At 39.5% G+C, this 12,745-nt stretch overlaps 1 protein-coding gene across 4 annotated transcripts in view; it reads right to left on the reverse strand.

The window, feature by feature from the left end:
* The window catches only part of LOC121286359 (protein PHTF2-like), a 125,817-nt gene extending 116,919 nt beyond the window's left edge, over nt 1–8,898 (reverse strand). For 3 of the 4 annotated variants that reach the window (XM_041203451.1, XM_041203452.1, XM_041203448.1), the window contains exon 1: nt 8,700–8,898. The gene's annotated coding sequence lies outside the window, so the exon portion shown is untranslated. The other variant, XM_041203449.1, reaches the window with a different exon arrangement.
* Between the last annotated feature and the right edge of the window lie 3,847 nt (nt 8,899–12,745).

The following is a 12,745-nucleotide window of genomic DNA, read 5'->3' on the forward strand; positions in this document are numbered from 1 at the left end:
CCATCAAAATCAGAACATGCCCCTTAATGAGCTTTTAAGGAGCTCTTTAACAATGTTAATCATCCTTCTTAATAGATCAGGCAGGATCTCGGGGCTGCAATCTCCCATCCTGGTGTTGTGAAACTGACAGGCTGACCACACTGGTATTTTCACCCCCTGCCGGCTTATTTCCACCAATGGGGGGACCTGAAAATACAGCCCCCAGCGTGTAATAAGAGGACCCCTTTGTGATCTAAACTGTTTATTATGTTTTTCATGCACGCTGTCACAAATGCTTCTCCAACAAAGTTGGACTGACTATTAAAATGGTAAACAGGGTGTGCACCATAATTACCTTTAGTATTCTAACAATACAATTTTCCTGCCAGATTTCAGTCCAGTTGAACTGAATTTAGGTTTCTACTTGCAGGCTCATTTCACATCTGGTTCAGAATTTTCACAAAAATTCATAAAAAGTTATCTTGACTCAGAAAATATTAAATGCCAATGCTTAAATCACCACTGCATCATCGCATAATAAATTGATATTACATGCTCTACAAGATACATTCTTAAACATAAAGTCCAGAAAACTAAAGCTAATTTGCTGCTTTGGGGCAACTGGTTTTCTTCTCAGCTGAAACAGGAAATGGTTTCTTTCATTAAGTTAGTCATGTTTCTAACAGGACTCACAATGAAAACACCATACATAAGCAGCAGAATAGGGCCCTCCATGTTGAACAGCCTGTGAATACTTATGTATCCACGCTCTCAGTGTGCAATAGCCCTTGGAACCTCTTGATGACTAAGCATGTCAATCTCAGTGAGACAATAGTGGAAAATCTGATGCCAAAACATAAATTCAGTATTTTTAACTGGTTACTTTATTTGCACACTTCTGGACTAGGTGAACAATAAGAATTTAAATGTTATGAAGCAGTGAGCTCTTCAAGTATTTCCTTGCAGCAAACTTTGCTGGAATAAGATGTGAGGCAAGATGATGAGAAACATTTTGATTGAGTTCTCATATTACACAATGTATTATCATTCAAGAAATCACTTCAATCCAATCACGAATAATGACGGTTCCTTTGATCAATACACCGAAAATATTTATTAAGTTATCACATTATGGAATTTATCATAAAGAAAAATGAACTGCAGTAATGGGAGAGTCAAATTTCTCTGGCAGCTCACCACCATCTTCTCAAGAGCAATTAAGGAAGGGCAACAAATGCTGGCCTAGCCAGCAACACCTACATCCTGTGAGAGAATTAAAAAAACTTCGACAAACTTTGAATCTCTAAAACAAACAACGATGCTATGGTAGATGCCATAGACAAAATTATAATACTGCCTCAGGGTTGAGAGGATTATAGGCCAGCTTTTCCTTATTTATGAATATTATAAAAATTATGGGGAGTTGTTTCAAGCAAAATAGTTATTTCTAAGTGAGACAAAGGCCAAATAAATAATAGTTCCACAAATCCATAGAAAAACATTTTGCTAAGTTTGCCAATTAAAAGAAATACCCATTTTTCCCGCTTCAGTTGCATAGAACAGACAGCAAGTGTGGTGCCGCCATAAACACATACGAGTATGACTGGGATTAATGAAGCTAACATACTAACCCCATTCACATGACAGGATCATCCTGAAGTTAACCTAAACTAATGCCTATCAGGCCAATTTTGTTGTGCAATATTAGATAGGTTTATTCAGTGACACTTTATTAAAATAACTAAATTGAAATGGCAGTAAAATTGGGTGACCTGATAAGTGCACATAAATAATGGACTTGTATTAAAACGTTAGACCGTATTGTTTTCCATCTGGTTGGACAGTACTAATCATTTTCGTCATATTTAGTATGAACAATTGCATATTTTAGCATTAAGCCAAGATATATCAACAAACCTATTTTTATTAACTATATTTTGTTGTACCCTTACTCTCCCAGCATTCTTCCATGTTTAAGCATCAAAATTTCTATCACCGTTCTCACCAACTCTCTTCTTCCATGTCCTTCAGTGGCTTTGTTGTTGAAACATCATATTTGGTGCCCTTACTTAGTCTGTACCCCCAGAAACACTTCATGCTCAGTAATTTCAACCTACATCTAACTTAATAGAGCCCAATCACCTGAGGCTCACTTTTCCTTACTCAATCATACCTTACACAAACTACCACCTGCATCTATGGCTATCCTTTGTCCTTAGCACTATACAAAACCTTTTTACTTCAGGTCATGCTCACTGATTCCTTACCTATATGATTCCCCTTAGCAATACCTTTAAAAAGATCTGCTTCCATACACGTCATCCATCTGGAATCCTGCCAAGTGCAGAATCAATCTCACTTCAATGTTGCTCATTCAGACTGAACCTATAGATACCCAATCTCTGAATCCTCTTCTGAAACCAGTTCAATGTAACATTGCTTGATTTAACCTGGAGAACATCTCCCACTTCTTGACCCACTTCTATTACATCCTACACACTTGCCAGTGGTATCAAGTAATGACCAGGAAGCACAAGCTTTCACTTAAACAATCACAATGCTTTATTTTACTGCTGGACACTAACAGGGAATGAGAAAGTAGCTCAATGTCATAACTCTGCTGGGTATATTTGTATTATGCCACACAAACCTCGAAGGCTCCAAGTTCAATTTCTAGTGAGCTGGTTAGGAGATCTCAGCTGAAAGAGTACAAGGGGCAATACAAATGTCATTGGCATTCTCGGGTTAGGGAGACAAAGATCAAGAAAAAAAAGTAAAGATTTCCACTTGTGATTACTATTAAATGACTCTGCTAGACAGTGCTGAAATCTGGTGATGACAGAATCAGGTTTAAACATATTCCCTTTGCTCAAGTAACTGGCTGATTCTTGCTGTCAAGGCTCACTTGTGAAAAAGAGACATTTAGGCAAGATAGCAGCAGACTGGCTGAAAGTATACCTCAGCATGATTTAACACTAAAACAAATTATAAAAAAACTCAATTACTTCACTTGAGTGAAAAAACTAGTGAGGACAAAACTAATTCAAAATGAGAGTCTAACTGAACGTAATTGTTTAACTGTGTCAAAAAACAGAAACTCTTCTTTAAAGGTCTGGCCCACACGTTTAAAATTATCACCCATAGCGTGTATGAAATTATTAATCTCTAGATTATATCACTAATGAAATGCCATAACCAAAGTATTCTTAACAGAAACCTGATGATGATGGGTACATGGACCAGTTACCATTGGTTAACATCAGCACTCTCCCTCTGCTTCATAAATAGTCAAAAGAATTAAGATGGTTGCTCCGACTGGAGCTATGACACAGCTGACTGATTACTTGGGACCATTTTGTCACAACTGCATTACTAGTTAATTTACAAATGCAGGAGTATCCAACGTGCTGCTATTGCCCAGAGGATGAATGATCACCATGGATTACTGCTAAGAAGCAGGCAGCCATTCTGACTTTACTCTCGTGACACACCTCTGTCCTTGCTTTTTCTTCTCCTCTCAACATCCTGAACAAAACGGAAGTACAAACTACTGAGGCCTCTTCTCTTCACAACCACAATATGCAAGACATCTCTTTGAAACTCAATTCACCAACTTCCATCTCCGCACATGCTGCCCTTACCTTCTATTTCCCTTATCAAAACTCAGTTTTCACTTCTTTCAGGCTTTCCCATTTTCCCTCTTATACATTTCACTTGAACATCCAGAGCAAAACGTTTATATCGATTTCTAATGTTCCTACTGATCACTTTAGCTCGTTTAGCTATAAATCTCCCCTTAGATTCATCTGATGTCATTTTGCTCTCATAATCTTGATAGCTGTCTGGAACTTTTTGACATTTGTCAAACAAAATCAAATTCATCAACTCTTAACTTCCCCTCTATTGACTTCAAATGATCACATCAGCAATGGTTCCATTGTGCTTATCATGTTAAGATGAATACCACATTATTTTCTACCAATGACCTTGAACAGCCTGTCAATCAGACTGATAAATCAGCTAAATTCATGGGCTTTCTCCTTATTCTTAACTCAAACTCTTACACTGTAACTGCTCCCTACTGCTGCGTTCTTCTGACCATGGTCTCAGGCACCTCTAATTGAATGTACTCCAAATAACCACACATGAGAAACTCCCAGTTTGCTTGATATTAAAGACCCAACTCTGCATGGGGCTGCCAGTGGTGCAGGAAGTGGATCACAAGCAGCAGGGTCATAATAAGGAATCAGGTGCCCAACCTCACACAACATGTTGCAAGTTGTCAGATTTTCCAAAGGGCAATTTGGAGACAAATAATTACATCATGATGCTGATATTTGCAACCTCATCTTAATAATTAAGTTCTACTAAAAGAGCCTTCCTGAAATTTGTCTTTTTGTCCACAAGAAATAAGCACAGGAAGTCTTGAGAACATGGCTGCACAAATATATGTTTTAAAAACATGTGGATGTTTCTGTTCCTAGTATTTTTTGCAAATGATACGAAATTTGGAAGCATTGTGAACAGTGAGAAGCATAGGGTAGAACTATAAAAGGGCTCAGGTTTGTGGAATAGGCAGACAATTGGCATATGAAATTTAATGCAGAGAAGTGTGAAGTGATTCAGTTTAGTAAGAAGAACACAGAGAGACGACATAAAATAAAGAGTACAATTTTAAAGAGGCACAAAGCCAGAGAGTGAATATGTGTGTAGGTCATTGAAGGTGGCAGGACAGGTTGAGAGAGTAATTAATAAAGTATACAGCATTCTTGGCTTTATTAACAGGGGCAAAGTGTACAAAAGCAAGGATGTTATGCTAAACTTCTATCGAACACTGGTTCAGTCTCGACTGGAGTACTGTGCTCAGTTCTGAACACCACACCTTTGGAAAAATATGAAGGCATTAGAGAGAGTGCAGAAAAGACTCTCAAAAATAGATCCAGGGATAGGGAATTTCAGTTAGGTAGATAGATTGGAGAGTTTGGGACTGTTTCTCTTGGAGAAGAGAAGATTGAGAAGAGATTTGACAGCAGTATTTAAAATCATGAGGGGTCTGGACAGAGTAGATAAGAAAAAAATGCTCCCATTGGTGAAGGATCAAGAACAAGGGGGCACAGATTTAAGGTAATTGGCAAACGAAAAATGGAGACATGAGGAAAAACTTTTTCACACAGTGAGTGGTTAGGATTTGGAATGCACTGTCTGATACTGTGGTAGAGGCAGGTTCAGTCAAGGCATTAAGAGGGAATTGAATTATCTAAAAAGGAAGAACGTTATGGAGTTAAGGCTATGGGAAGAAGGCAGAGCAATGGCATGAGGTAAATTACTCCTTTGGAGACCCAACGTAGACACACAGATCAAAAGGCCTCCTTCTGTTCTGTAATCATTCAGTGATTCTGCAAGTATGTTAATTACTTCCAGCTGCACTTGGTCATACATTAGTTGGTTTTGTTGGGTAATCCTCCATTTTAGTTTTTATTTCCCTGAAAACACTTTTTGTTATTCTTGATTGTACAATTTAACTGTAAACAGCAGTGAGGTGAGAATGAATATTTACCAGGCTGTAGAATAATCTAATTTTTGGCTGATTCAGGCAAGTGGGAAAGGCCAAAAATTAGCTCAGCTCATCCAAAATTCTCCCCATTCCACACCAGCTTCTACTCATCCTTCAACCCAGATCTTTTTGACCTACATCATCTCCCAGTACCCCAATAAAATTCTTATCCTCATTCCTAGTGTTTAAATTTCCTCATAGTCTCACACTCTCGATTTCTGTAACTTTGTCCAGTTCTACAACTCTTCCAAGAACTCTGTTGCTCCAGTTTTGGCCTATCAATCGTCCAACACCACCCCACCCCCCACTACAGGAGCAGGTTAGAGGCTAGGAATCATGCGATGAGTAACTCACTTCCTGGCTCCCCAAAGCCTGTCAACCATCTACAAGGCACAAGTCAGGAGTGTGATGGAACACCATCCGCTTGCCTGGATGAGTGCAGTTCCAACAACACTCAAGAAGCTCAACACCATCCAGGACAAAGCAGCCCACTTGAAAGGCACTCCATCCACAAACATTCACTCCCTCCACCACCAACGCACTATGGCAGCAGTGTGTACCATCTACAAGATGCACTGCAGGAACTCACCTATCCTCCTTAGACAGCCCTTCCACGACCAGTGCCATCTAGGAGGTCAAGGACAGCAGACACATGGGAACATCACCACCTGGAAGTTCCCCTCCAAATCACTCAACCTTCTGACATGGAACTATATCGCTGTTCCTTCACTGTCACTGGCTCCTGGAACTCCCTCCCTAACAGCACTACAGGTGTAACTGCACCACATGGACTGCAGCAGCTCAAGAAGGCAGCTCACCACCACCTTCTCAAGGGCAATTACGGATAAGCAATATATGCTGGTCTAGCCAAAGATGCCTACTTCCCATGAACAAATTAACAATACACTAGTAACCCTACTAAGATCTCTGGCTTTGATCGCATTGCTCCTATTGCCTTAAGGTGCATACACCTGACTTTATTTATGCTATGCTGTTCTTTCACTTTTATGCACAGTGCACCTTCCCTTCTTCTTGGAAACATTTTTGTGTTCAGATAATTCTGAAGAAATGTGATAAATCCTATCTTTCCAACAACTATTCTACTGTATTGTGTTTACATAAGTACATTCCAAAGCTCCTGTTAACTTTCAAACAATCTTTAATCTTGAACGTTCTGATCCAATACATATTTGCCCATTTGTTTCTTTTAGCAACAGCCCTTCCACCAGTGATCTTGTTGCTTATTTACAGAGCTTCTGGAACTGGGCTCTTGAATATTTCTCAAAGTCATGTGGCTACATCCTAGAAATCTCTCAAGAGTCTGGCACGATGAATAAGTTAGCTTCATATAATTTCATGGGCAGCTAATTTCCTCTTAGACAGCTCTACCAATGCTGCAATTTATCCAACAACTCTTTTTCTAATAAGGGATTTTGCATGGCTCTCTCCTCAGATCACTTTCTGCATAAATGACATTCTCCATTGATTAGCCATTACCCAGCTATTTGTTTGATGTGGTTCCATTCTAAATTTATTAACTTCCTTCAGACACATGCACAACCTCAAATCCGCCGAATATATACATCTTGATCTCAGTATCTTCAATGGGGCAAAGAAGATCTTGTTTCTTCTGAATCTTTAAAATCCCATTTGCTTTCGGCAACTCAAACCAACTGCCAACACTTTCATTGTTGCTTCACCATTCATCGTTGATCAACATTTTTGGTTTTGCTATCTTTCTGACCCCAAACAAAACTCTTAAATTCCCCTTCATGGCTAAAGCATTTGCTTTCTCTCTACAATTCTTAACTCTTTATAAGCTCAAGTCCATCCAAGGCGTAAATACTACTTCCCAACTGACTTGAGTCTTCTCACATATCTCCCACAACTTGGCATGTGTAAAAAGTACATTTTGATTTTTAAAAAGTAGGCAGGCAAATGGGAGTAGAACAGAGAACAGGAGGACATTTTGTGATATTTTAGAATGTACCTGTAAATAATGTGCCCCAAACTACTGAATAAGAGCAGTAAAAAATAATTTTCTTCAGTATTCATAACTGTATTTTTCTGTGCTATTATTATCCCTGAGCTTATATGCAGTGATGTTCACAAACCATGAAAAAAATTATGCTTGCTGTGCTTCAAAACAGGCCTTGTGAACTTATCACCTGTGGCACACATTTAATTGGTTCACTTTTAACTAGACCTGCATTTACAGATTGGCTAACATCCAATCCTGCTATCCATTAGAGAGATCTCTCCTTTAAGGTGCAATACTACAATGTATGTTTGGGACTTGTAACAATGACATCAATAAACTAAAAAGAAAAACACAGTGAATGCAGAGCTGATTGTATACAGTTTGCCACACAGTACCAACAAAAGGTTTCTAGAATGCTTGCAGATGCTGATAATCCAAGGTCACCCATGTGAAAACCAAAGTCTTGGCAAGCACGCAAGATTCGTTCAAAACTAATGTCATCCTCAGCATCGTCTCATCAGGGAGAGATCAGACATTCATGGGAGGGTGGGAAACAAAATTTATTTTTGAACCAATTACAGAAATAAAAAAGCCAAGGCAAAGAAAGAAAAAAATGAAAAACACCCCCTTCAGTATCTGGTTCAAAAATTTTTGCTACTTCAACCAGGACCCAAACCAAAATCTGACATCTAAAACGTTGGTTGATCCTTCCTGGCCTTCGTCTAAAAGTGGTAAACACATATCCAATTACTTGCATTTTTCTGCACACAACTAATATACCAAAGAGGGGCAATACACAATGACCTTTCCAGGATAAAACTGGAAATTATTTTCACTTTTAAACCGCTCATTGAAATCTCACAGAATCATCCCAGGGTAAAAAAAAATCAATAAACTAGCTCAATACAACAAAAAACCTTCTGTACTAGTGACTTAATCGATAGGCCCTAACAAGATCAACGTGTGTGATTTACATCAGAAATCAGCGCAGTTCTTCCAATAAGAATAAGAAATATTGAAATAAGATTACCTTAAATCAAACTGGGTTTATTCTTCCCTCAGATTCTAGCGCCTTCATCCATTTCTGTTCCATATCACTATCTCTTCAGCGACAATAGTTGTCCAAAGCCAATCCGTTTTTTAAAAAAATGATTCTTTTCAGTTGCTCGCGAAGTTATCACTTACCAACATATTACATTTCTCCGCTCATTTCCATTTCTGCTCAGGTTCGCCTCAATCAGCTCACTTTCTGAAGCGCTAATTTACTGTCAATTCCTCAGCTTTCTTGCTCCTTTTTAAATTTGAATCACGTCTGTTTGTAGCCGAGAGGCTGCAGTCGAGCTCGCTCAGAGTAACAGCCTTTACCGTCCGTCCACCAGGCAAGCGCCAACCTGCCGTAATACCCCGAGTTACACCCCACCTACCGTAATACATAATAAACCCATTAACCGCGCAATGAACCATACCGCAATACAACAAATATACCGCCAACCTAACGCGACACACCAAGTATACAACACCTGTCCGCAAGACACATCAGCTACGCTACTATCATATCTTGAGTACACTGCCAAACACACAGGTACGCCAACTTCCCAGTCAACTTCTGGCAAGCATTTACAAACTAAACCCTTAAATCACAATACCAACTATGTAGCTGATCTGTAACTTAATAGAACGTACAGCCAACCTACGCCATATACCGAATAACCAGGCATCCTACCATAAAGGACCAAGTAAACAACAACACTGCTATGATATGTCATGCCTAGCACAAAAGACAGGGCAGGCACCAACCTCCCTCAAGATAATACACTGAGCAACTGCCAACTGACTATAATAAACACCAAGGAGATGCACTAAAACAAAGGCAAAATAATGCAGATGTTGGAAATCTGAAATAAAACAGAGGATACTGAAAAGATTCAACAGGTGAGGAAGCATCTATAGAGAAAGAAACAGAGTTAATGTTGACCTAAAACATTAATGTTTTGGCAATAGTCCAGCTGGTAGCATTGTCACCTCTGGCACATAATGTTCTGAGTTCAAGTCCCACTCCAGGTCTTGAACACAAAACTCTAAGCTGGCACTCTGGTGCAGAAGAGGAAGTGTTGTCCAGCAAGGTACTGCCTTTCAGATGAGATGTTAAACCCCAGCTGTCTGCTCAGGTAGATGTAAAAGATCCCATGGCCCCATATTGAAGAAGAGTAGTGGAGCTATCCCTGGTATCCTGGCTAATAATTATCCCTCAATAAACAACACAAATACTGGTTGTCAGGGCATTATCACATTGCTGTTTGTGGGAGCTTACTGTGCATAAATTGGCTGCTGTGTTTCTTACATTACAACAGTGACTTCACTGACTGTAAAGTGCTTGGGAACATGGTGGTTGTGATAAGTGTTCTATAAACACAAGCCCTTTGTTCCTTTATTAGGGAGCAGCACTACCCTACCTGAATGCTTTGAGTAAACAAGCATCATAACATAATATAGGTAGTGAGTGTCAGCACCAAGCTACCATAACACTCCTAACTACTAACAGTATTTTCTGTAACACAGAGTATCAGCATTTCCTGTGAATTGGCCACCAGACTTGGGTGAGAATGGGGGAGGGGGAAAGAGTACAAGGCTCAGGCATGAAAGGAGAGAATAGAGAATATTTGAGGAGGGGAGGGATCATGGTACATAGTGAGTGAAAACGCACAATGCATGACAAGAGAAAAAGCAGGGAAAAGGAAGAAGTTGATGGAAATTAAGATAAATGGATGACAATGGAGGAGAAATAGTGTTTTGAGAGGAAAGGAGATGATGCCAACAGTAGTTAGGACTAAGGGAAGAAAGTGAGTGCCAGCATTTATCAAGAGGGAATAGGGAGAGAGAATACCAGCATGAACTTGGAGGTTGGGGAAAGAAGAGTATGAGGTTAAAAAGGGAAAATAGAGAGAGGGTGCTACCTTAACTACATTTTGACAGAAAGAGCTTGTGTTTAAATAGTGCCTTTCATGACCATTCAACATGACAAAATGTTTTACAGCCAATGAAATACTGTACTTTTGAAGTATAGACACTGTTGTAATGCTGGAGCCCTGTAACTCCTGCTGCTGACTGGTAAGGATTCAGGAACAGTTATGCACGCACATCAGCCCACACTGTTGCCGCCAACGCCTGCGCAGATTCTCCCACCAAGATGGTGGGTGTATACCATTTTGCCCCCAGGCCAATGTAACATTAAAAAAGGCCAGTTTAACACTGCAACTTTAAACCACTAAACATTTTTTTCTTTTGATCTATTGAACAAATTGAACAAGTGAACAAGTTGGCAAGGCTTTGTGCAGGACATTCCGACAGAGCCTGGCTGGCTCATTTGGTAGATATGAGACTCCTATTCCCAAAATTTCTAACCCCACATTGGTGATGATTTTTTTCTTAAATACTTTTATTCAAAATACTTTTCTATTGATTTTTACCAATTGTGAAACTCCAAAGCCAAGAGCATATAGTTATAATATATTTTTTGCCATTACAAGAACCTGACTATTAAAATGGTTGTTTTCTGGGTAGTTAAACATTTTTTTCATTAACTGATTTTGTTTTAAGGGAGACGCCTATAAGTCACCAGCTTGCAAAATATGCATAATTCAGCTGCACTTAAAAGCATCCCTCACTTTAAATAGTCACAAGCTCTAACACTGACACTGCATGTGCAGAAAGCGTTCCCCCTAGTGTTACAGCACAAATAAACACAGCCATGGAAGAAATGGAGCAGTGAATTTGTGCATAGTAAGATCTGACAAACAACAATTAACTAGATGAATGGATTATCCCTTTTACATTTTGGTTGAGAGATAAATCTTGTCCAGGATACCAGGAGGACTCTCCTGCTCTTCTTTAAATAGTGCTGTACATTCTATGTAATTCTATGTATGACACTGACTAAAACAACCTACAGTAGTACACCAAATACACAACCATCCAACCAGCTTTAGGAAACACAAAATAAATAAATGTTCACATCATTGAAAATCCATCTCACGTACAATAATAAACCAAATATATAACCATTCTACTTACCCTAAGAAATGAAGTAACTAAATTATCTACCTCAAAGTATCGAGTAGATAGCCACAGGTGTTGTGACAAGTTACGGCTGCTCCCACAGTCAAAGAGCCTGTCAAAACTCACATGTAAACTCACATAAAGAATGGCTTCCTGTGGAAAGTACTGGGAGAAGCTGTAAGTGCTACCCATGAATCTATATCCCAGTATGGACAACCAACACAAGAAGACAGGAAAGATGTGAGGAAATTGAAGAAATATTTGGTGTAGGGAAGAAATACACATACTGAATTACAAAAATAAATCATTAAAGTATTCAGCTGCATAATTTGTATTTAAGAAGAAACTTGGCAGCATTATAAATTATAAAAGGGATGAGGTCCTAAAAGCAGAATATAGTGAGTTAGGAAGCAAGTTGAAAAGTAGGACCTCAAAGGCAGTGATCTCAGGATTGCTACCAGTGCAACGTGCTAGTCAGAGTAGAAATAGCAGGATATATCGGATGAATATGTGGCTGAAGAGATGGTGTGAGGGGGAGGGTTTCAGATTCCTGGGACATTGGGACCGGTTCTAGGGGAGATGGGACCAGTACAAACTGGACGGGTTACACCTGGGCAGGACCGGGATTGATGTCCGAGGGAGACTATTTGCTAGAGTGGTTGGGAAAGGTTTAAACTAAAATGGCAGGGGGATGGGAACCTATGCAAGGAGTCAGAGGAAGGGGAATCAAGGACAAGAGTAAAAGACAGAAAGGGGAATAAGAAAAGTGATAGGCAGAGAAATCAGGGGCAAGAACCAAACAGGGCCTCAGTGAAAAATAGTGGGAACGGGACAAATAATGTTAAAAAGACAAGCCTTAAGGCTTTGTGCCTTAACGCGAGGAGCACTTGCAATAAAGTGGATGAATTAACCACGCACGTAGGTGTAAACAGGTATGATATAGTCGGGATTACGGAGACATGGCTGCAGGGTGACCAGGGATGGGAACTGAACACCCAGGGGTATTCAGTATTTAGGAAGGACAGACAAAAAGGAAAAAGTGATGAAGTTGCATTGCTAGTTAAAGAGGAAATTAATACAATAGTGAGGAAAGATATTAGCTCCGACGAGGTGGAATCTGTATGGGTAGAGCTGAGAAACACTAAGAGGCAAAAAATGTTAGTGGGGGATATAAT

This window comes from Carcharodon carcharias, chromosome 13, assembly GCF_017639515.1.
Source record: "Carcharodon carcharias isolate sCarCar2 chromosome 13, sCarCar2.pri, whole genome shotgun sequence".
NCBI lineage: Eukaryota > Metazoa > Chordata > Chondrichthyes > Lamniformes > Lamnidae > Carcharodon > Carcharodon carcharias.